Genomic DNA, 23290 nt, shown 5'->3' with positions numbered 1-23290 from the left:
AAGCTAAATGAAAAACTGGGAGAAAACATTTGTAACTCAAAGGACATAAAACAGCTAATACCATCATAATTAAATAACTTAACAAGTTAAGTACTATGTACTGATGGAAGCTATAACATGAATGAACTCAAAAACATTCTACTAAGTCAAGGAAGCCAGCCACAAAAGATAAATATTATTTCCGCTTCCGTCCACTTGGTGTGGGAAGTGCTGACGGGAGGATGGACGGCCTGGTGTTTGAGTGCTCCCCGCGGCTGCTGCAGCGGGAAAAAGAGATTAAGTTTCTGACTGCTGAGATCGATCAGTTGAAAAACTGGCTGTTTAGAAGCTTCTCCAAATTTGGAGCAATTGCGAGAAGAGAATTTAAAATTAAAGTATCGATTGAATATTCTTCGAAGGAGTCTTCAAGCAGAAAGGAATAAACCAACCAAAAATATGATTAACATCAATAGCCGCCTACAGGAGGTCTTTGGTTGTGCCATTAAGACTGCATATCCAGATTTGGAAAATCCTCCTCTGATAGTCACACCAAGTCAACAGCCCAAGTTCGGAGACTATCAGTGTAACAGTGCCATGGGTATTTCTCAGATGCTCAAAACCAAGGAACAGAAAGTTAATCCAAGAGAAATTGCCGAAAACATTACCAAACACCTTCCAGACAATGAATGTATTGAAAAAGTTGAAATTGCTGGTCCTGGTTTTATTAATGTCCACTTAAGAAAGGATTTTGTATCAGGACAACTGACCAATCTCCTGGTCAATGGAGTTCAACTACCTGCTCTTGGAGAGAATAAAAAGGTTGCAGTTGACTTTTCCTCTCCCAATATAGCTAAAGAGATGCATGTAGGACACCTTAGGTCAACCATCATAGGAGAGAGCATGTGCCGCCTCTTTGAATTTGCAGGGTATGATGTGCTAAGGTTAAATCACGTAGGAGATTGGGGGACTCAATTTGGTATGCTCATTGCTCATTTGCAAGATAAATTTCCAGATTATCTAACTGTTTCACCTCCTATTGGGGATCTTCAGGCCTTTTATAAGGAATCCAAGAAGAGATTTGATACCGAGGAGGATTTTAAGAGGCGAGCATATCAGTGTGTAGTTCTGCTCCAGAGCAAAAATCCAGACATCATAAAAGCCTGGAACCTCATCTGTGATGTCTCCCGCCAAGAGTTCAATAAAATCTACGATGCATTGGATATCTCCTTAATAGAAAGGGGAGAGTCCTTCTATCAAGATAGGATGAATGACGTTGTGAAGGAATTTGAAGCTCAAGGTTTTGTGCAAGTCGATGATGGCAGAAAAATTGTGTTTGTACCAGGGTATTCTGTACCATTAACCATAGTAAAATCAGATGGAGGTTTTACCTATGATACATCTGACCTGGCTGCTCTTAAACAAAGACTATTTGAGGAAAAAGCAAACATGGTTATCTATGTAGTGGACAGTGGACAATCTTTGCATTTCCAGACAGTATTTGCCGCTGCTCAAATGATTGGTTGGTATGACCCTAAAGTAACTTGAGTGTCACATGCTGGATTTGGTGTTGTGCTGGGGGAGGACAGGAAAAAGTTTAAGACACGTTCAGGTGAGACAGTGCGCCTCATAGACCTTTTGGAAGAAGGACTAAAAAGATCCATCGACAAATTGAAGGAAAAAGAAAGAGACAAGGTCTTAACCCCAGAAGAACTGAAAGCTGCTCAGACATCTGTTGCTTATGGCTGTATCAGATATGCTGATCTTTCCCATAACCGATTGAATGACTACATCTTTTCCTTTGACAAAATGCTAGATGACAGAGGAAACACAGCTGCTTACTTGTTGTATGCTTTTACTAGAATCAGATCTATTGCACGATTGGCCAATATTGATGAAGAGATGCTCCAGAAAGCTGCTAGAGAGATTAAGATCATTTTGGACCATGAGAAAGAATGGAAACTAGGCTGATGCATTTTACGGTTCCCTGAGATTCTACAAAAGATTTTAGATGACTTATTTCTTCATAATCTCTATGATTATATTTATGAGCTGGCAACTACCTTCACAGAGTTCTATGATAGCTGCTACTGTGTGGAGAAAGATCGTCAAACTGGAAAAGTGTTAAAAGTGAACATGTGGCGTATGCTGCTGTGTGAAGCAGTAGCTGCTGTCATGGCCAAGGGGTTCGATATCCTGGGAATAAAACCCGTCCAAAGGATGTAATCCTTCTTAGGTTTGAACAACTGTGTTTTTACCAAAGTGGCCATAGCACTGTTTGCTTTTTTACAATCATATGGATACAACAAAAACAAGTAAAGAAAGTTTGTCAAGACAAAAAAAAAAAAAAGATAAATATTATGTGATACCACTTAAATTTTATTTCCAAAAAAAGCAAATATATATTGTCGAGAGTATATCAGTGGTTGTCTTAGCTTGGGCTGGGTGGAGCCTAGAGATGGGAATGGGGTGTGGCTATTAATGAGTATAGGGATTCTTTTTTGCAGTGATGAAAATGTTCCAAATTTATTTTATGATGATGGTTGTGCACTTCTGTAAATATAATAAAAACCATTGGATTGTATACTTTAAATAGGTAAATCTTAGGGTATATAAATTATATTTCAATAAAGCTGTTTAAAAAAATAAAGAAGAAAATGGGCAAAAGTGTTGAGACAGAAAATGAAAGACAGTTGCCTTTGAAACATTTGGAAAAATACTCAGTGTCACTCTTAAAAAACAGGCAAATTAAAATATGCTAAAATCCTGTTTTTCACTTATCAGATTGGCAGTGTTGGGAGACAATTCTGCCTGGCATTTCTATGCATCTTGTGAAAGCTTTTGCTCTTAACTATCTTTTCACAGATGTTTGTGCAGCAAACAGTCTGGGAAGACAAAGATAGTACCTCCCTTTGTGATAGAGGGCTAGTTTGTTTCCTGACCAAGATAATAGAGTATTTTCCTCTGGACAAAGGTTGGGCAGGTTTGCTAGCAGCCCCTTGTAAGATTCTGGTTTCCTTAACTTGGTAGTCCTCAGCTGTGACACAAACCCACCTAGGTACTACATCTAGCTGGGCTACTGGTTTTGCTCTGGTGGCACTTGAGTTTCAAGGGGAACTGATGAGAACATGAAGCTCATGCTGCCTCCTGTGCCATAAATGATAGTCTTTTGTCTCTGAACCAAGAGTCTATTGTCTTCTGCTAGAACTCATGAAACTACAGCAGGTTAATTTGTAAGCTTGCAAGGAAGGTGAAAAATCTGAGACTCCTTTGTGATTCTTGACAGGCAGAAATCTAAAAGCTTAACAACACATTTTGTTGGTAACCCTGGGGAGAAACAGGCATCCTTATACATTGCTGGTAGAATTGCAATATGGCTAAATGGAGGGAAATTTGGCAATATTTAACAAAATGATATGTGAATTTACCCTTTGACTCAGTAATCCTTTTAGAAAGATTAATACATTACCACAAATGCAAGTAATGATATGCAGAATACCATGCATAGAGAAATTATTTGTAATAGGAAAAGCTTGAATAAATTCCAAGCATCCATTAGTAGGGGAATAGTGGATGTGAACTAGGGTACAGTCACACACACACATATGCATTGTATTAGAGATGGATGATCATGTCTCTACTGAAACCACACTTATGTGCCTCTATACATATACATGTATACTGCTGTTTTTTGAAAATTTAAGAAGAATAAATAAGAAACTGTTAAACGTAGACAATGATTACTTATAGCAGCAGATGGGTGGAATGGGTATAGAGAGTAGGCCTGGGAGCAATAATTCTCTGAGTATCTGGTTTTATATAGTTTTGACTTTTGAATCAGTAAATTATTAACATATTCAAAAAATAAAATTAAGTGAGTGGCCAAGAGAGATCAAATGGAGTCAAGAGGTATTCTGGAAGCTACTTTTATGCAAGCTTCAGTTAGATAGTGCTAATTGCCATAGTCTGTTAAACCCCAACCAATGTCACTCCTGTTGATTCTTAAGAATACCTAGGGTTCAAGCTGACTCTATAAAGGATTCATACATTAAATTTGCTCTCCTGGAACCTATAATTCCTAGAGGGTTCCTAGTTCATATAAATGCTGAAACTTAGAGGTATCAGCCTCTCCAAGATTATCAATTAATTACATCCTCCTATCCTTTAGTGTCAATACCCCTTCTTAACATGAAAAAGTCAGAAGGGACATTGCACAAAGATCCCTATAGATTAGCAGAATGATCAAAAAGGATTTAACAAATGCATATGACTGCTGTATCACTATATTACTAACTCTTCTATCCTCCAATGTTTTGGAGCAATAGAAGGAGAAATGTGAGATAGTGGAATGTTAGTCCATTACAAACGCTGGGATCTGTTCTACAACTACTTGTTGAAGTGTGCTTTGAAAATTATTGCTTTTTTCTTCCTTTGTTTTGTATATATATTTCACAATTAAAATGTTTTTTAAAAATAAGTAAAATTAAGTCAAATACGAAAATTCAAACCCCCAAATTGAACATAAAAAGAAAGAACTGAACTGAACTGACCTGGGTCTCTGTATTACTAGTCATACAGAGAAAACAATTATTTAAAGTTACTTTGGGGCATAGAATCCTGATTGTAACATTTTTCCATAGCATATATTCATAGGAACAAATAAAACTGCAAAGATATTTTGAACTGCATTCAATAAGTTTATTGTTAATAGCACTGTAGGCTTGTACTTTTGAAAATATTTTATGTATATTGTAAAATAAAATAAATAAATATTAATATTATTAGGAACCAAGATTTCCAAGTTGAGAAGATAAGAGTAAAGGCCCCATAATGTTAATTTTGAATTCCAATGATCAGTGCTCAAGATATATATTTTTTTTTAACTTTTTTTATTGTGAAACATAACATATATATAAAAAAACAATAAATTTCCAAGTACATTTTAATAAGCAGTTACGCAACAGATTTTAAAGCCTTGGATGGGCTATGGTTCCACAATTTTTCATTTTTTCTTTTAGCTATTCCAAGACACTGGAGACCAAAAGAAATATCAATATATTGATTTAACAGTCGTATTCATTTGTTAAATTCCATCTTCTCTATTATACTCTTCCTTCTCTTTTTTTGTGTGTGAAAAATAACATATATACAAAAAAAATGAATTTCGAAGTATATTGCAACAATCAGTTGTAAAACAGATTTCAGAGTTTGGTATGGGTTACAATTCCACAATTTAGGTTTTATTTCTAACTGCTCTAAGGTACTGGAGACTAAAAGAAATATCAGTATACTGATTCAGCACTCATACTCATTTGTCTCTGTATAACTCCACCATCACCTTTGATCTTTCTCTCACTCTGTAGGAGTATTTATGCTGTGGCCATTCTAACTTTTTAATGTTGGAAAGGCTGTAGATATTATGGGATAGGGGGATGGAACTAGTTGATATTCTGGAAAGGCTGGGTCCTCTGTATTTCAGGAGTTATCTGGTTCAAGAACCCATCTGGAGGTTGTAGTTTTCTGGAAAGTTACCCTAGTGCATGGAACCTTTCTAGAATCTTATATAATGCCCTAGGTGTTCTTTAGGATTGGCAGGAATAGTTTTGATTGGGGTTTGGCAAGTTATGATAGTAGCAATATCTAACTGAAGCTTGTGTAAGAGTGACCTGCAGCATAGAATCTTGACTCTATTTGAACTCGCTCAGCCACTGATACCTTATTTGTTACACTTCTTTTCCCCTTTTTAGTCGGGATGGCATTGTTGATCCCATGGTGTCAGGGCCATACTCATCCCTGGGGGTCATCTTCCACGCCACCAGGAAGACTTTCAACCCTGGATACCATGACCCACGTAGTGGGGAGGGCAATGGTTTCACTTGCTGAGTTGGGTTTAGACAGAGGCCAGATCTGAGCAACAAAGAGATCCTCCGAAGTTGACTCTTAGGCATACCTATAGGTAAGCTAAATTTCTCCAGTACATACATAAGCTCCACAAAAGCAAACCTCAAGATCAAGGGCTTAGCCTACTGATTTGGGTGTTCCTAATGTTTGCCACAGTATCAGGGGTTTCCCCAGTGGTAAAGTTTAATAGTTCCATATTGTTTCTCCCATCCCTCAAGGGACTTTGCCAATACTTTTTGATTATCTGCTTAATATAGTCTAGGATGCATCCAAGCATTACATTAAACTATATAGGATTAAAGGCTCTCATTCTTATTCTGGGCTGCCTGTGTTTGGATTGTTTAAATGATCTGTCCAGACGGTTGAGGTAGATTATGTGCTACTGATTTAGGTTCTGAACAAAATAAACCTTTCTTCCTTTTGTCAAAAAAGTAGGTAAAGTTCTAAAATACAAGCAATGTCTTCCTTATCCTTGTATTCTGAATTACCTTAATCCTGACCTGATCAGTTTTGTTCTTATCTCTAAATAGTAGGTTACACATTTATAAAACAGCCTCTCAAAATCCAGAAATAACAATTACCACTTGCAACTAAATGTGACTGCTATAACAGCTTACAGTCTAGGCCCCCATTTTCATATAACTATCTTCTAAATGAGATTATACAATAATTGTTCTTTTGTTTCTGGCTTGTTTTGTCTTACCAAGTGTTCCACAGGTTCATTCACATTGTTGCATGCCTCACAACTTCATTCCCTTTTGTAGCAGCATCATATGTATATGTATACATATCTGTAGTTTAATCATATGTATACACCATCATTCACCAAATTACTTTTCAGTGTGTCTTTCAGCCACCTCCATCTGCTGGGCCTCATGTATAATGTTCAAAGTCAACAGTCCTTCAGTTTTAGATAATGTCGTTGTTCCCAAGAAAAAGATAGTGAATAAACATACCTTCACAAAATAGAAAATCCAAACCTCCCCCTAACTCTTGTCCCTCCCCCATTATGCACCCCTGGTATTGCTGTGGTACTGTTGATGTTTTCCTAATAAACATGTATGCAATGGCATTTCCCCCTCTATATCTCTAAAGTATACAATCTTTGTACAAGATTCATACCTTTGCAGTAGTTCATGCAAGAACTAATTTATATTTGTAGTGCTAATCAGTGGGACACATGAGTCTGTACAACCCCTTTCAATCATGTTCACCTTCAAGATAGTAATATTACTTATAGACCCACTAGTGAACCCCCTTCACTTCTTTCTATAGGCTTATAATTAAGTTCAACCTCACTAGCTAACTGTTCACTCATTTCAAGCTTTTGTGTATCTATAGGTCCCCTATATTCTGTATTATAAGCTTCTAATTTTACCTTTACCATGGTCATAAAATGGTCAAGATAAATTTTTTTAACTTAACAAATATTTACTGTGTTCGTTAACTTCATTAACTTCACTTAAGGTGGTTAAATAAATGAATATCCTTTCTTAGGTAAAGTACATGGACTTATTAAATGTTTGAGGAGTATGATGTATACAATTTGCTCTCAAATATTGAGAAAATAAATAGTTGGATAAGTAGGTAGAAAGATATTATATGATATATGTATATGGGATATATCATATGGTATATGACATTATATGATATGGATAGACATGGCAAATGTGGCAAAATGTTAAAAGTTGGTCGATTTGGGTAAATGGGTAGGGGTATGTTGGAGTTCTCTGGATGTTTTTTATTATATTTTTTGGCAACTGTCCTGTTAAGTATGAAATTACTTCAAAATGGAAAGTTTAATTTTTTTAAAAATTGGCCCAAAATCAACAGTAGAAAAATTATAAGCTAGATCTAAAGCAAATAAACTCTAGATTGAGCCTAAGTACTATGCCAGTCTTATAAGGTGTGTAAAAGTGAGACAACCTCTGAATTTATATTGTTTTTTAGTTTATTTTAAAACTCTAGTTCTATGAAAATTTATTTACAAATGTAAGCACCTATGAAAGGGTCATAAATGTTGTTTCAGTGGAGAGAAATATCTCCCTTTCTAGTTCACTGTGATAAGAGTTTGTAGATTCCTATTGTCTGGCCTATTGAGGTGTTTGCCATCTAAAAGTCTCTAGGGATTGACTCCAATTTCCTAGGAAATCAACTGATACCTAGGAACTGGTATTCAATAAAGTCGGATGGCCTCCAAAGGAAAGTGAATACAACCCAACAATGATTTAATTGTATATTTTAGTTACATCATAAGCAAATTGTAGTCAGTATTAGACATATGCCTGGGAGTGACCAAGGATGCAAAGAGCAGTATTAAGGATAGGTAGGCACCTTATAGACAGTGGTGTGCTGGTAAATGTTTAGTAACAGACTCCCCTGGTGAGTGAGGAGGCAAGGGGTGGGGGCTGGTGTAGGGATTTGTGGGGAATGCCCTGATTTGTAGCATTTTCTGATTTTCATTGTGTAAATATTCCCACAGACTATTTTCAACCTACCAATGGTTTGACAACTGACTGGCAAGATTGCTGACAGTTTAACAACCGATTCTCCTGAGTTGGTACTACCGAGTAAACCACTGCTTATGAGTAGCATGGTAAAGGAGTAACAAGTGTCTGTCAATAATCCAGAACCTTTAACTAAAAAAATCGAAAGACAACATCTAGGAAAATTAAGGGAAAAAATGCAATGCAGATTGATATATGACAATGTATAACTCCTTAACTTGTTCCATGGGTCTTGGGCTGGAGCTCTTCATGGAGCCATTAGTTTATTCTTATGGTCTTGAAAGAATGTTGTCTCCTGCAGTTTTCTGCTTCTGGAGGATTCCTAAAAATCGTCAGTTTGAGGTCTTGAGCAGGAACAGTTTTCCCAATTTAAAAGTGGCTTATTTCTCCTTAATTACAAAACAAAGATTCAAGGATCAACACTCAAGAGTTTTACTGCTGTGCTAGTAGTAATTGCAGAAAAACTACTTACATTTGTTAACAAATCTGATATATTAATTGAGTGTTTTACAGTATTTGGCTATATTTACCTATAATAAGGATGATATCTTCTATAGTTAGGGACATCATTTCCTAGACAGATAAGATGCCTAATTAACAGTTAATAGGTTGAGAGTCCATAGGCAATTCATGGATTCTTTTGTTATTAAGACAAAAGGCAAGAGTTAATTTAGTTAACTATAGTTCAGAATTCCATTTGTCCTTCCTATCTAAATTAAGGCCTGAAGGTGATATGGGCAGTGAAGTTATCTCTGCTATGGCAGTGATTGAAGAGATTGCCTAATACATGTTATATTAATCAGCACTATCAGAATAGAAGAATGTGGTATCCTCTCTTGAAGAATAACAATTAATTTAAAGAGATATAATCAATGATTAACCTGGAGACAATATGTTACAAACAGTAAGGATATTGACTAAGCTCAGAGGCCTTTTGATTGAAATCAGAAAGTATACTCCAATTGTCCATGATTGACAAGAATATTGAAACCTGGAAACAAAGTAATTTCTAAACAATTATTGTTCCAGTGTTAGCACTTTAACAAGGGAGTATCTGAGTAATCTTTATTTGGGGATGAGAACACTGAAATGGAGCTTGGGAAGTCAAGTGTGTAGAAAAGAGTTAACATAGCAGGTCCAGCATGGCTATCTTTACAGGAAATTGGTGACCAGGTTGATACTTGGTTGGTGTTGAATTACCATAGTGCCCTAACTGATAAGTGGAGCTCATTGTGCTTAGGCTATCCAAACAATGTGGTTTATGCTAAATACCTGCGTTCTTTCTGGGACTCCATAATTTTGGTATGTTCTAGGTAGAGGGTGCAAATGTGACCAGCACCCAATATAAACTTTGGGCACTGAGTCTCTAATGGCCTTCGCTAGGCAGAAACATCACACATGTATTTTTGTTGCTGGGGGAAAGTGTTCTATGTGTTGTCCTTCATAGGAGGGAGAGAGCGTAATAAGGAAATCTGCACGTGGATTCTTTCAGACCCTGTCTTCTGCGTCTTTTTCCCCTTATGATCTGAATATGTATCCTTACCGTGTCAATGTAACAAATCTTAGCCATGAGAACAACTAAGTCCTGTGAGTCCTGCTAGTGAATCTTCAAAAGTGTGTGTGTGGGGGGGGGGGTCTTCCATGGGATCACAATTCCATGCTAACCAAAAGGGGGAAAAGAAGTGTAATTAATAAAGTATCAGTGGATGAGAGAGTTCAAATAGAGTTGAGAGACTACTCTGGAGATCACTCTTACGCAAGCTTCAGTTAGACATTGCTACTATCATAACCTGCCAAACCCCAACCAAAACCATTCCAGCCAATCCTAAAGAACAGAACACCTAGGGTAATACATGATTTTATATATAGAAAGGTTCCATGCACTAGGGTAACTTTCCAGAAACCTACAATCTCCAGGTGGGTCCCTGAACCAGATAAGTCTTGAAATACAGAGGGCCCAGACTTTCAGAACATCAGCTAGTTGCATCTCCCTACCCCATGTTATTGACAGCCCCTTTCAACATTAAAAAGTTAGAATGGCCATAGCCCAAATACCCCTAAAGAATGGGATAGAAAGATCAAAGATGATGGTGGAGTTATACCGAGAAGGTAGGGTTTAACAAACGAATATGATTGCTGAATCATTAAATTGGTATATCTTTTACTCTCCTGTATCTTAGAGCGACTAGAGTAAAAACCTAAAACTGTGGAATCGTAAATCATACCAAACTCTGGAATCTATTCTACAACTAATTGTTCTGCTGGGCTTTGAAATTTATTGCTCTTTTGTATATATGTTATTTTTCACACAAAAAAAGTGATGATAAAAAATGTATAGATATTCCTTCTAGACTCCTATATTCTGAAGCAGCTAGAAAGAAAAATCTGAGATGATGGTATGGTCACCCATGACAAACTCTGGGATCTGTCCTAAACTACTTGGTGAAGAGTACTTTGAAAACTAATGCTATTTTCTTTATTTGCTTTGTATATATGTTAAATTATACAATTTTTAAAAGTAAAAAAAAAAAACATAACATTATAAAAAGTAAACTAATACTTTGATTTCAGTATAAATGTCTTTGTTTTAATTTTGGTTAAACAGTTAAGTCTCAATTTATATTGTACATGGTTACAAAATCATCAGGAGTACTGCAAACAAATCAATCACTCAGACACCCAAAGAATTCATACATGTTTTTGATGGTAAATTAGCAAGTATTTGGTACAGATTTTAGTGCCTGAAATTTCTTCAGTGGCTTCTGATCTGTTTAAAAGTTTGATTTACAAAGCATCTCTAGATATTTTAATAATGCACCCAAAAATTCAATTAGAGAATTTTTTGTCTGCCCACCAAAGCAGGGTTATGGGGCAGAGATAATATGAGGTGAGCTGACCCAAACTGTGCCAGATTTCATGGGCTGAAGACATCCCCTGAATCATTCCCAGATTTGTAGCTAGTGAGATCAACAAGCATAAAGTCAGTCATGCTCTCTGCATGCAGCAGACAGCTCCCAGTATTCTAGTAAACTGAGGTATCATTTCATTATTGTGTCAATTCAGGTCCTCTTTAACAAGAAGTTACTTGGATACTTGCTTCCTTTATGTTGGTAAATAGAGCTTTCAGGATAATAGCATCAACTGGGCATCCTTTCTCTTTTAGTAATTTTGCAGTATTTGTTGCAACTCCTGTTCCCAACGAGTAGGCTCTGTAGGCTTAGCCATTGAGTCCCCAAACCCTCAGTAGTCAAGGACAGGACATGGAAGCCACCAGTACTGGGTACCACAGGTTCTGCACTACCATACCTCACCAGGTCTCCACTCAGCCACAAGCAGAGGGCTCAGGCACCCAATCCACCTTGCAGTCTGTGCCCATCCCACCCAGACTCCTGTACCACTGCCGTCCCAGGAGCTGCTGTGGAAGGCCTCCAGGTCCGTGCTGCCTGTACCTACCCCTCCCATAAGGTGCCCCTGCACTCTGCCTCTTCACTTTTTTGACAAAGTCTTTTGAGGCACAAAAGCATTTGATTTTGAGGAATTCCCATGTATCTATTTTTTTCTTTGTTACTTGTGCTTTGGTAGTAAAGTTTAGGAAGCTACCTCCTATTACTAGGTCTTGGAGATGTTTCCCTGCATTCTCTTCTAGGAGATTTATGGTACTAGTTCCTATGTTTAGGTGTTTGATTCAATTTGAGTTGACTTTTGTATAGGGTGTAAGGTAAGGGTGCTCTTTCATTTTTTGACTATTGATATACAGTGCCCCTGTGCCCATTTATTGAAAAGACCATTTTGTCCCAGTTCAGTGGATTTGGGGGCCTTGTCAAAGATCAGTTTACCGTAGATTTGGTGGTCTATTTTTGTGCTCTTCATTCAATTCCATTGCTCAATACTGTCTTTGTGCCAGTACCATACTGTTTTGACCGCTGTGGCTTTACAGTAAGTTTTTAAATAAGGGAGTATTAATACTCCTGTTTCATTCTTCTTTTTAGGATGGCTTTTAGCTATTTGCAGTCTCCTACCCATCCAGACAAACTTGGCAACCAGCTTTTCTAAGTCTTCAAAGTAGGTTGATGGGATTCTGATTGGTACTGTGCTGAAGCTGTAGATCAATTTGGATAGAATTGACATCATAACTACATTTAACTTTCCTATCCATGAGCAGAGAATGTGTTTCCAGCTATTTAGATCTTCTTTGATTTCTTTTAACAATATTATGTAGTTCTCTGTGTACAAGTCCTTTACATCCCTAGATAAGTTCTTTCCTAGACTTGATCCTTTTAGTTGCTATTTTGAATGAAATTTTTTTCCTTAATTGACTCCTTGGTTAGGTTAACACTTGTGTACAGAAACATTACTGATTTTTGGACATTTGCCTTGCTGAATTTGTTTATTATCTCATGTAAGCTTGTTGTAGATTTGTCAGAATTTTCCAAATTTAGTATCATGTCATCTGCAAATAATAAAATGAACGTTTTACTACTTCCTTTCTAATTCGGATGCTTTTATTTCATTTTCCTGCCTGATTGCTCTCACTAGAAGTCCTAGTCAAGGTAGAATAATAATCGTGACAGAGGGCATCCTTATCTCATCCCCAATATTAGGGGGAAAGCTTTGAGCCTCTCACCATTGAGTATGACGCTGGCTATGCATTTTTCATATATGCTTTTATCATGTTGAGGAAGTTACCTATGATTCTTACTTTTTGAAGTGTTTTTATCAGAAAAGGATGTTGAATTTTGTCTAGTGTTTTTTAGCATCAATCAAGATGATCAAGATTTTTCCCTTTCGATTTCTTAATGTGCTGTATTACATTAACTGATTTTCTTGTGTTTAACCATCCTTGCATTCCTGGCATAAATCCCATTTGGTCATGGTGTATAATTTTTTTAATGTGCTGTTGGATTCTATTTGCTAATATTTTGTTGAAAATTTTTGCATCTATGTTCATTAGAGAGATTGGCCTATAGTTTTTCTTTCTTGGAGCATCATTATCAGGTTTGGGTATTAAAGTGATGTTACCTTCATAAAATGAGTTAGGTACTGTTCCTCTTTCCTCGATTTTTTTGAAAAGTTTGAGCACGATTGATGTTAGTTCTTTTTGAAATGTTTGATAAAATTTCCTTGTGAAGCCATATGACCTGGGCTTTTCTTTGTAGGAAGATTTTGGATGACTCTTTGAATCTCTTTATTTGTGATTTGTTTATTGAGGTCTTCTATGTCTACTTGAGTCAGTGTAGCTTGTTTATGAGATTCCAGGAATTTATCCATTTCATCTAAGTTGTTTAGTTTGTTGGCCTATAGTTGTTCATAGTATCCTCTTAAGAATTTTCTTATTTTTTCAGGGCCTTTGGTAATGACCCCCCCCCTCATTTCAGATTTTGTTTATTTGTATCCTCTCGCTTTTATTCTTTGTCAGCCTTGCTAGTGGTCCATCAATATTATTGATTTTCTCAAAGAACCAACTTTTGGTTTTATTGATTCTTTCTAATGTTCTTTTGTTTTCTCATTCATTTAACTCTTCTTTAATTTTTGTTATTTCTCTTCTTCTATTTGCTTTGGAGTCAGTTTGCTGTTTTTTCTCAAGTTCTTCCAGGTAAGCAGTTAAGCCCTCAATTTGTGCTCTTTTTTCTTTTTTAATATAGGCATTTAGGGCAATAAATTTCTCTCTCAGCACAGCCGTTGTCACATCCCATAAGTTCTGATATGTTGTATTCTCATTTTCATTTGTTTCTTGATAGCTACTGATTTCTCTAGCAATTTCTTCTTTGACTCATTCATTGTTTAAGAGTGTGTTATTTAATCTCCATATATTTGTGAAAGTTCTCCTTCTTTGGTGGTTATTGATTTCCAGCTTCATTTCACTGTGATCAGAGAAAGTGCTTTGAATAATTTCAATATTTTTAAATTTATAAAGACCTGCTTTGTGCCCCAGCATATGACCCATCCTGGAGAATGTTCCGTGAGCACTAGAGAAGAATGTATTTCCTAGTGTTTTGGTGTGTAATGACCTATATATGACTGTTAGGTCTAATTCATTTATCAAATTGTTTAAGTTCTCTAATTCCTTGTTGATCCTTTGTCTGGTTGTTCTGTCAGTAGAGAAGAGTGGTGTATTGAAGTCTCCTATTGTTATTGTTGAAACGTCTATTGCTCTCTTAAATTTTGCCAATGTCTCTCTCATGTACTTTGAAGTGCCTTGATTGGTAGCATAGACATTTATGATTATTATTTCTTCTTGGTTAATTGTCCATTTTACTAATATATAGTGTTCTTCTTTGTGTCTTATGATGTTTTTATATTTAAAGTCTATTTTGCCTAATATTAGTATAGTTACTCCTGCTTTCTTTTGCTTATGACTTGCCCATGGAACATCTTTTTCCATCATTTCACTTTCAACCTTATTTGCACCCTTCTGCCTAAAATGAGTCTCTTCTAAGCAGCATATAGCTGGATTATATTTCTCAATCCATTCTGCCAATCTGTATCTTTTAATTAGTAAGATTGGTCTGTTAACATTCAAAGTTATTACTGTAAAGGCATTTCTTGAAGCCACCATCTTATCCTTTAGATTTTATTTGTCAGAGCTATATGTTCTTTTCCTTCTTTCTCTTTTTATCCTTTAAGTTACCCTTATTGGTACTCTTCAATTCTGTGCCCTCCTCCAAACCTCCCTCTCCCTTTTTTTTTTCAGCTAGCAGAATTCCCTTTAGTATTTCTTGTAGAACTAGTCTCTTGTTGACATATTCTTTCAGCCTTTCTTTGTCTGTGAAAATTTTAATCTTTCAGTTTTGAAAGACAGTTTGGCTGGGTACAGGATTCTTGGCTGGAAGTCCTTCTCTTTCAGGATCTTAAATATATCATACCACTGTCTTCTTGCCTCCATAGTGCCAACTGAGTAGTTCGAACTCAGTCTTCTGTGGTTTCCCTTGTAGGCAGTAGATTGTTTTTCTCTTGCCATTTTCAGGATTTTCTGTTTCTCTTCAACATTTGACAGACTGATTAGTGTGTGTCTTTTGGTAAGTCTACTGGATTCATCCTATTTTGAGTTCATTGGGCTTCTTTGATTTGCATAGTTATATCTTTTATAAAAATTGGGAAGTTTTTCCCCATTATATTCTTCAGAAAGCTTCCTAACCCTTTACTCCTCTCCTCTCTTCCTGGGACACTGATGATTTTTATATTTGTGCTCTTTGTTTTGTCCATCATTTTCCTGAAATCCAATTCAAATTTTCCCATCTTTTTCATCGTTTATTCTTTTGTGTGTTCAAAATCAGATGTCCTGTCCTCTAGTTTGCTTATTTTTTCTTCTGCCTCTTCAAATCTGCTGTTGTGTGTCTCCAGTATATTTTTTATTAAGTCCAGCATCTTTTATCTCTGTGATATCTGTTTTTCTATTCATTCTTTCAGATTCCTCTTTATGCTCTTCTAGTGTCTTCTTGATCTCTTTTACATCATTAGCCATCTCACTGATTTTATTTAGCAGTTATATGAACATTTTTGATTAGTTGTTCCAAAGTCTGTGTCTCCTCCTTTGGTGTTTTAATTTGGTCATTAGACTGGGCTGTCTGTCTGCATCTTCATATGATAAATGATCTGTTGTCTTCATGACATGTAAATATCTTGATAGTGTTACTTTGGAAGTTGATTTCCTTCAGTAGCTTAAGCTTTGTATTTGTGGGGTGGATGGGCAGCAGGATGGAGGGCATAGGGAGGGGCACAACAGTGCAGTGACAGGTTGCATTTCAGATACAGCACAGGTCTGGGACTCTACACTAGTACCTGTTAGCGTGGGGGGCAGATCATAGTGTTGTGGTTGTGTGTTGCGAGGGCTGTGGGGGCAAGGTGCAGCTCAGGCAGGCCTTGGAGTGCAGGAGCAATTTGCGGTGTGAGGGACACAGAGATATGGTGTGGCAGAAGGCAGATGGGGGTGCTGAGCGGATGCACGGGACTGGTTTGTGGGCAGGATGTGGGTGGGAATGTGAAGCGTGTGAGTCATGGGTGTCAGGGTATGGCATACAGAGAACACAACTTGGGCCACAGTGGGGTTGGGGAGAGGGTATGTCTTTGTGCGGGGGGAGGGATCCAGGGGAGCGGGGTTGTGGATGTGCAAGTGTCCTGGGGCAGGGCATGGGTCATGGAGGTTGCAGGAAGTGTGTGGGTTGGGTAATGATTTTTTGTGGGTGAGGCCCTGGCAAAGGTCTGCAGATACAGAGGTGGAGTAGGGTAGAGGTACCCGCTAATGCAGGGCAGAGGCTATGTAGTACGGATATGCCAGAGAGCACCTGCCATGTGTGGGAGAAAGGTTCTTGTGCCATGGGGTGGGGCAAGGTTGTGCATGTGCAGGGGTTAGGGTGGATTCAGGGGTCAGGAGTTCCATGCATGGATATGCGGGTGTCCAGCAAGGAGGAAGTGGCTGTGTCAGTTTGTGGATCTGGGGGGCAGGGCCCTGGTGTGCACATGTGCAGAGCTCAGGGCATTGGGGTAGGATGGTGCCTATATGGACTGAGGGTGGATGTGGCCTGGATGCACAAATCTGCTTGCCCAGAGCTCAGGGGGCGTGGCCTGGGGGGACCAGATGATGATATGCACGTGTACCAAGTTCAGTGGGGCCATGTGGAGATTCGTGACTCTATTGGCTGGAAGCAGGTATGGCCTGCATCTGAAGGTGAGCATCTGCAATGGGTAGGGAGAGGAAGGTGGGGCTCAAGGGCCTGGCCACAGTTATGCAGGTCTAGGGAGGAGCAGAGCGACACTGTGCTTGTGCAGGAGAATCAGGCTGGAGTAGACTTGTGTACATGGTTGGGCAGGAGTGTGGGGCAGGGATGCATGGGGTGGGGGTCAGGGCAGAGGTGATTGGAGCACGGTGGTGGTGTGAGTGACGAGGTTCAGGTGACTGGGGTATGGGGGGAGTCACAGGTCATGAGGTGGGGGTGGCAAGTGTCAGGGTAGTACATTCAAGGAACCCAGCTTGGCTTACTTCCTAGTCCCCATCTCCCTGTCAGTGAACTCATGATGATTCTGGGCCTCCACCTGGAAATAGATGCACTAGGCTGTTTGCACTAGCTGGCGGGTCTCAAGTTTGCACTAGCTGGCGGAGAACTCAAGTTCTCTGCATCTCAATTCTTCTGCTTTTCAAGCAGGACCCCCCCATGTGATGTAGAATATCCTCCCAGGTCACTTACACCCTGGAATCACTCTCCTAGGTTTTTTTATTTTTATTTTTATTTTTTATTTTTTTGCACCAAACACATTGGCATTTCTTTTCTTTTTTTTTTAAGCAAATGACAAAGACCCAGTTTACCAGCTTTACTTTTTATAAACCTAAGCTTAACATTACTTATTTAAACAATTCTCAAAACCTTTTAAGTTGCCAGCATTCATGCATGACTAGAAAACATCCTTAATTTATATTAAACCAGAAATGTATCAACATTAATGTATTAATATCTTTCACTACTAAATACTAAAAAACAAATGAAATTATTTTTGTAGAAGATTCATCCTGGCAATGTTAACTTCACAGCAGACAAACTACTTGACTCATATTTCAAACAAAATAAAAAGAGCAAGATCCATGCTGGTATTAGTGTACATTTTGTCCTAGTACTACTAAAGAATCACGGTTTACCTTGGATTAAGTGTTTTCTTAAAACTGTGGTTTTTACTCTATTAGGTTATAAGCAATGCCTTGAAAGTTTGGGGTTTATAGCTAATCCTGTTCAACAGCCCAGAATATCAGAGGCTCAGGATTGATCCTATAAATGAAAGATCACTCATATGCAATTATAAAGAACACTGGTTTACAGTTAGAAAATTAGGAAAACAGTGGTTTAACTTGAATTCTCTACTGACGGGTCCAGAGTTAATATCAGATACTACCTTGCACTTTTCTTGGCTCAATTACAACAGGAAGGTTATTCTATATTTGTTGTTGAGGGTGAGCTACCAGATTGTGAAGCTGACCAACTCCTGCAGATGATCAGGGTCCAACAGACACATTGACCAAAACTTATTGGAGAAGAATTAGCTCAACTAAAAGATCAGAGAGTCTAGAAAACAGACCTGGAACAAGCCTCAGAAGCAAATGATGGATCAGCAATGTTAGATGAAAATGAGGAGGATTTGCAGAGGGCTCTGGCACTAAGTTGCCAAGAAATTGTCTTGGAAGACGAAGAAGCAGATATCCACAGGGCTATTCAGCTCAGTATGCAAGGTAGTTCCAGAAATATGTCTCAAGATACTCCACAAACGTCAGTACAAACCTTACTTCAGAAGAGCTACACGGAAGAGAAGAGAGGCCTACTTTGAAAAGCTGCAGAAGCACCAGCAGCAGCAACAGTAGCAGGTGAATCTGCCAGGACAGGTTTCACATCTATGTGAAAGACTGACCACAAGTTCAGGAATACTTGGGAATGATCTAGCAGGTGATGCCATGAGTGAAGAAGACATGCTTCAGGTGGCCATGACCATGTCTTTAGAAATTGTTCAAAATAATATGAAAACAGAAGGAAATTAATAACTTTAAAAAATTATTTAAATATTCATACTTTCCAACATTATACTTGGTGGTTGCAGCATAGGGAACATTTTAGTAATGTGTCAAAGAAAACAATGTTCCACAGAGGAAATGAGACTTTTAGTGTGGTTTGCAAGCAAAATGGTGAAAATGTGTCAATTGTAGGACTAAATAATGATCCTTCAGATACAAGCCAAAGAGGCATTCAGCAATTAAAGAAATTTAAAATAGAAAAAAAGAAAAAGAAAAGTGATATAGAAATTTACAACTTTTAAAGTCGAAAATGAAAAAAATGATCCTATTAAAGTGTCCCAACAATAAACTCAAAAGTCTATGACAAATAGGTGCTTCGATGAGCTGTTTATACATACTTTAGATTAGGTACAGTTATACTGAAAGTAGAGTTCATTTAAAATCTTCAAAAAACATGTTCCCGTTAATCCTCAAATGGTGCTTGTTATAGTTTAACATTTCTGTTAAATGTGTGCTTTGAATTACTTGTTATCCAAGCTTAGCAGCTGCTCCTTACCATTTATTGTTAAGGATTTTAACTGGCTATCTTCTTCAACTTCTACTCTTTCTTGACCATTCTCGTAATCCTCTTTGTAGTGATTTTTCTGCCATGAACTATTTTAGTAGAAGTTGATATAGATTTGAAGTTGCCCATCCTACTACCACCAAAGGATGTTGAAGAAAATGAAGTAAGAGCCCCTTGCTCCAGTGAACCAAATGAAGTAAATCCTGTATCAAAAGAAGAAAATCCACCTTCAAAAGATGGAAACCCACTAAAGGAAGAGAAAAAAGATCCTGTGCCCCTATTTCTGGTTCCACAGAGGCCTCTTCAATTTCCAAAAAACTCCTCAAACAGGTCTTCAAAGAACTCAAATGAAAATGGGTCCTGTCCACCAAAAAATTCCCTGAAGACATCATCTGGATTACAGAATGTAAAGCCAAACTCAAATGGACTGTCAAAATTACTTCCACCTCCACTGCCACCATTTAATCCTTCTTTGCCATATTTATCATAGATGTCCCATTTTTTAGCATCTGATAACACCTCATATGCCTCAGCTCCTTGTTTGAATTTTCTCTCTGCTTCTTCTTTGTTTTCAGGATCTTCTATCTGGCTGATCCAGCCCACCTCTGATCACCAAACATTTTCCATTCAACGGTCTCACTAAAAGGGAATCAAGGAAGGCTCAGGAATACAAAGGGACTCTTTCTATCCATGTTTTCCAACCACTTAGTTATAGTAAATTGGCAAGGTTGTTTCAGAGCTAACCTGCATAGCATTTTTCTCTAAAATCTCACCTGGAGGACGGAGCAAGCCTTCCTCTGCCCTTGGCATTTCCTGGGAGAGAGGGAATTGGATACATATCTAAATCTGCTTCTCTTGCCCCTAACTTGTAGTCAAGGTTTATTAGCAGAGGGTTATTTTAATCCTACTGTGGTAGAATTGGTTTGTGTCTCTCAGGCTCAGGGAAGGTGTGCATGTTCCATCCTAATCCTACTAAATCAGAAGCTCCAGCAGTGAGGTTCAGTCACCAATTTTTTCAAGAGATTCAAATATAATTCTAATTCTTAATAAATATCAAGAACAACAACAACAAAATGCTAGTAAGGGTGCAATCAAATGATTCATAATGAGATGATCCTGAGTAAGGAATTACATCAATAATTTGTATGCTCTTAACCCCATTCCTTCCCATATATTCTGGGTCCTTCGTTTACCACTGACCTCCCTTTTTCTATACCAGAATTTCCCAATCCTGTCACATAAAAGAATTTTTGGTTAAAAATAGATTCCCAATTCAGGCAATTTGGGAAGAAAGTGTTCCTTTCAACATTGGATTCTATATTCTCCATCTCTCAAAAGATTTTCTATCTTGGCTTTTTCTCAGATTACCAGTTGTTTCTCTTTTTTCCAATTTATTGGACAAGTGGGCTACAGTCCCTAGTTGGACTTCCTCAACTTCCAAGAACTTTGTAGTAGTCATTAGTATTGTTTGTCAAATAATGTGAATCCATCATCCCTTTCAGGTCCATGATATGAGTGCACCTCCTAGGTTCCTTGAGGTTATCAGGGAGTCATGTGACTCTCAGAATTTTGCAAATGTAAGTGACATGTATCATTTCCTGGATGGACCTTTAATTGCCAACACAAGAACTCTGCAGAGTGATCGTTTCCTTCTTCCACAGTGTGCCAGTTTGAAACTGTTCTGTACCCCAGAAAAGCCAACTTCTTCAATCTTCATTCAATATTGTTGGGTGAGATCTTTTTTATTTCCATGAAGATGTGACCCACCCAATTGTGGGTGGTAACTTTTGATTAAATGGTTTCCGTGGAGATGTGTCTCCACCCATTCAAAGTGGGGTTGCATACTGGAGCCCTTCAAGAGGGAACCATTTTGGAAAGTGGGAACATAGCCCACACAGCCAGAGATCTTTGGAGATGCATAAAGAAAAGCCCCTGGGAAGCCGTTGAAGAAGTCTGAGAGAAAGTAAGCAGATGTCACCATTTGCTTTCCCAGCTGAGAGAGATATCCAGAATGCACTGGTCTTGTGCCAAGGTATCTTTCCCTGGAAGCCCTAGTTTGGGTATTTTTATAGCCTTGCCTTAATTTGGATATTTCCATGGCCTTAGAATTGTAAATATGCAACTTAATAAATTCCCTTTTCATAAGTCATTCCGTTTCTGGTAGATTGCATTCCAGCAACTTACAAACTAAAACACACAGTGATCAGGAATGTTGCAGATATTGGCTATTTCGTTGACCTGGACCCTGTGATGATAATGATAATGTGGAGGAGAATTCCCAACAGACCAACAGTGCATATGTTGTATGATAGACAAAAAAATCTTTCCTTTTTTAAGCCCCTGAGACTTGGGAATTGTTAATGCATCTTAAGACAGCCTTCTATCCTGATGGGGAGAAACTTCACAATCCACTACAATCTGGCCTCTGTCCATAGCACTGACAGAATTCTCATAAAGGTCATTAGTGAACTCCAGACTACTAAATCCAATGACTATGCTTCATGGTATATTCAATTTAGCTTTTTGGTATAATCTGACATTGTTGACCATTGCCTCAAAATTGAAATTCTCTTCCTCCTTGGCTTTTCTGAGACTACTCTCTACTGTTTATCTTATAAGTCTCTGATTTCACGTAACATATTCTTCACTGGTCTCCCTAAGTGTACCTATACATTTAATATAAGTAATTCCTGTCCTTAATTTAATCTTTTTAATTTATGGCCCACCCCAACCATATATTCCCTGACTTTCATTAGCACCTATACATTTTTGCATCAAAGGTGTGATTATGAGAAAATGAGCTTAAAGTCCCTATGAATTTATCTACTGGAGTAAAATCCTGACACAGGAGAGGAAAACTGGTCTAATTTCAAGGGAATTGATCTACAACAGTTTACATAAGTAAATAACTACAGTAAGTTGTTTTACCCATTGTGCTAGTTTGAATCATTGTGCACCCCAGAAAAGCCAAGTTCTTTAATCCTCATTCAATATTGCTGGGTGGGAGCTTTTTGATTGTGTCCATGGAGTTGTGACCTATGCTATTGTAGGTGGTAATTTTTGGAGCTGCATCCCCAGCCATTCAAGTTGGGGTTGCTTACTGGCGTCCTTTAAGAGGGAATCATTTTGGAAAAAGCTTCAAAGTCCAAGCAGCCAAAGACTTTTGGAGATGAAGAAGGAAAACACCCCCAGGAGAGTTTCATGAAACAAGAAGCCAGGAGAAAAAGCTAGCAGTCTTCACCATGGGCCCTTCCAGCTGAGAGAGAAACCCTAAACTTCATAATCTTTTTTTTTTTTTTTTTTTTTACTGAAGACAACCTCTTGTTGGTGCCTTAATTTGGACATTTTCATAGTCTTGCCTTAATGTGGACATTTTCATGGCCTTAGAACTGTAAACTTGCCACTTAATAAGTTTGCCTTTTTAAAAGCCATTCTGTTTCTGGTATTCTGTATTCCAGCAGCTACAAACTAGAACATCCATCTACTAAATTGTCCATTCCTGAAAAACCAAGCACGGATATAACTGCCTCTGAGAAGCCTTCCTAGATTTCTTACATTAGAATTAATTATCCCTTTCTTTTCATTCTGAAAGATATTTGTTTATAATTTTCCTGTGGCATTTATTATGTTACAGCATTTAATATATTTGTGGATGTATGTTCTCTACTGCTAGACTAAGAGTTGTGGGGTTTTTTTGTTTGTTTGTTTTTGAGGGCAGTGAATCTAAAAATATTGTTCTAAGAAAACAGGAGAAAAAGAAGAAAGAACAAAATGAGGAAAAGGGGGCAGGCCATAATGGTTCAGCAGACAGAGTTCTCACCTGCCATGTCAGAGATCCAGGTTCGATTCCCA

The 23290-nt window shown here is 37.9% G+C and overlaps 3 pseudogenes; 2 read left to right on the top strand and 1 right to left on the bottom strand.

Annotated features, from left to right (window-relative positions):
* The first annotated feature begins 208 nt into the window (after nt 1-208).
* Nucleotides 209-2286, top strand: LOC143679514 (arginine--tRNA ligase, cytoplasmic pseudogene; annotated as a pseudogene).
* A 16073-nt stretch (nt 2287-18359) lies between these two features.
* LOC143680570 (ataxin-3 pseudogene) lies at nt 18360-18900 on the top strand (annotated as a pseudogene).
* Nucleotides 18901-19394: 494 nt separating this feature from the next.
* LOC143680569 (dnaJ homolog subfamily B member 6 pseudogene) lies at nt 19395-20248 on the bottom strand (annotated as a pseudogene).
* Nucleotides 20249-23290: the final 3042 nt, after the last annotated feature.

The sequence above is a fragment of the Tamandua tetradactyla genome, chromosome 4 (assembly GCF_023851605.1).
Source record: "Tamandua tetradactyla isolate mTamTet1 chromosome 4, mTamTet1.pri, whole genome shotgun sequence".
Classification (NCBI taxonomy): domain Eukaryota; kingdom Metazoa; phylum Chordata; class Mammalia; order Pilosa; family Myrmecophagidae; genus Tamandua; species Tamandua tetradactyla.
Note: the sequence above shows the minus strand (reverse complement) of the source record. Positions and strands in the feature narration are given on the sequence as shown.